The sequence below is a fragment of the Heterodontus francisci genome, unplaced genomic scaffold (genome assembly GCF_036365525.1).
Source record: "Heterodontus francisci isolate sHetFra1 unplaced genomic scaffold, sHetFra1.hap1 HAP1_SCAFFOLD_51_2, whole genome shotgun sequence".
In the NCBI taxonomy this organism is placed as follows: Eukaryota; Metazoa; Chordata; class Chondrichthyes; order Heterodontiformes; family Heterodontidae; genus Heterodontus; species Heterodontus francisci.
Genome location: NW_027141369.1, coordinates 8,383,507 through 8,386,030, shown reverse-complemented (window position 1 = coordinate 8,386,030; position 2,524 = coordinate 8,383,507).

Here is a 2,524-nt window from a genome sequence, read left to right as displayed (position 1 = left end):
CATTTCACCTCTTACTTTTCTAAGAGTCTTATATGCATCAATCTTATCACCTCTTACTTTTCTAATAGTCTTATATGCTTCAATCTTGTCGCCTCTTACTTTTCTAGCAGTCTTATATGCTTCAATCTTATCACCTCTTACTTTTCTAATAGTCTTATATGCTTCAATCTTATCACCTCTTACTTTTCTAATAGTCTTATATGCTTCAATCTTATCACCTCTTACTTTCCGAATAGTCTTAGATGCTTCAATCATTTCACCTCTTATTTTTCTAAGAGTCTTATATGCATCAATCTTATCACCTCTTACTTTTCTAATAGTCTTATATGCTTCAATCTTGTCGCCTCTTACTTTTCTAACAGTCTTATATGCTTCAATCTTATCACCTCTTACTTTTCTAATAGTCTTATATGCATCAATCTTATCACCTCTTACTTTTCTAATCGTCTTATATGCTTCAATCTTGTCGCCTCTTACTTTTCTAACAGTCTTATATGCTTCAATCGTATCACCTCTTACTTTGCTAAGAGTCTTACATGCTTCAATCTTGTCGCCTCTTACTTTTCTAACAGTCTTATATGCTTCAATCTTATCACCTCTTACTTTTCTAATAGTCTTATATGCTTCAATCTTATCACCTCTTACTTTCCTAATAGTCTTAGATGATTCAATCATTTCACCTCTTACTTTTCTAAGAGTCCTATATGCTTCAATCTTATCACCTCTTACTTTTCTAATAGTCTTATATGCTTCAATCTTGTCGCCTCTTACTTTTCTAACAGTCTTATATGCTTCAATCTTATCACCTCTTACTTTTCTAATAGTCTTATATGCATCAATCTTATCACCTCTTACTTTTCTAATCGTCTTATATGCTTCAATCTTGTCGCCTCTTACTTTTCTAACAGTCTTATATGCTTCAATCGTATCACCTCTTACTTTGCTAAGAGTCTTACATGCTTCAATCTTGTCGCCTCTTACTTTTCTAACAGTCTTATATGCTTCAATCTTATCACCTCTTACTTTTCTAATAGTCTTATATGCTTCAATCTTATCACCTCTTACTTTCCTAATAGTCTTAGATGATTCAATCATTTCACCTCTTACTTTTCTAAGAGTCCTATATGCTTCAATCTTATCACCTCTTACTTTTCTAATAGTCTTATATGCTTCAATCTTGTCGCCTCTTACTTTTCTAACAGTCTTATATGCTTCAATCTTATCACCTCTTACTTTTCTAATAGTCTTATATGCTTCAATCTTATCACTTCTTACTTTCCTAATAGTCTTAGATGCTTCAATCATTTCACCTCTTACTTTTCTAAGAGTCTTATATGCATCAATCGTATCACCTCTTACTTTTCTAATAGTCTTATATGCTTCAATCTTGTCGCCTCTTACTTTTCTAATAGTCTTATATGCGTTAATCTTATCACCTCTTACTTTTCTAACAGTCTTATATGCTTCAATCTTGTCGGCTCTTACTTTTCTAATAGTCTTATATGCTTCAATCTTATCACCTCTTACTTTTCTAATAGTCTTATATGCTTCAATCGTGTCGCCTCTGACTTTTCTAATAGTCGTATATGCTTCAATCTTGTCGCCTCTTACTTTTCTAATAGTCTTGTATGCTTCAATCCTGTCGCCTCTTACTTTTCTAAGAGTCTTATTTGCATTAATCTTATCACCTCTTACTTTTCTAAGAGTCTTATATGCATTAATCTTATCACCTCTTACTTTTCTAAGAGTCTTATATGCTTCAATCTTATCACCTATTACTTTTCTAAGAATCTTATATGCTTCACTCTTGTCGCCTCTTGCTTTTCTAATAGTCTTATATGCTTCAATCTTATCACCTCTTACTTTTCTAAGAGTCTTATATGCTTCAATCTTGTCGCCTCTTACTTTTCTAATTGTCTTATATGCTTCAATCTTGTCGCCTCTTACTTTTCTAATAGTCGTATATGCTTCAATCTTGTCGCCTCTTACTTTTCTAATAGTCTTATCTGCTTCAATCTTATCACCTCTTACTTTCCAAATAGTCTTAAATGCTTCAATCATTTCACCTCTTACTTTTATAAGAGTCTTATATGCTTCAATCGTGTCGCCTCTTGCTTTTCTAATAGTCTTATATGCTTCAATCTTATCACCTCTTACTTTTCTAATAGTCTTATATGCTTCAATCTTGTCGCCTCTTACTTTTCTAATTGTCTTATAAGCATCAATCTTGTCGCCTCTTACTTTTCTAATAGTCTTATATGCTTAAATCTTAACACCTCTTACTTTTCTAATAGTCGTATATGCTTCAATCTTGTCGCCTCTTACTTTTCTAATAGTCTTATATGCTTCAATCTTGTCACCTCTTACTTTCCTAATGGTCTTAGATGCTTCAATCATTTCACCTCTTACTTTTCTAAGAGTCTTATATGCATCAATCTTATCACCTCTTACTTTTCTAATAGTCTTATATGCTTCAATCTTGTCGCCTCTTACTTTTCTAACAGTCTTATATGCTTCAATCTTA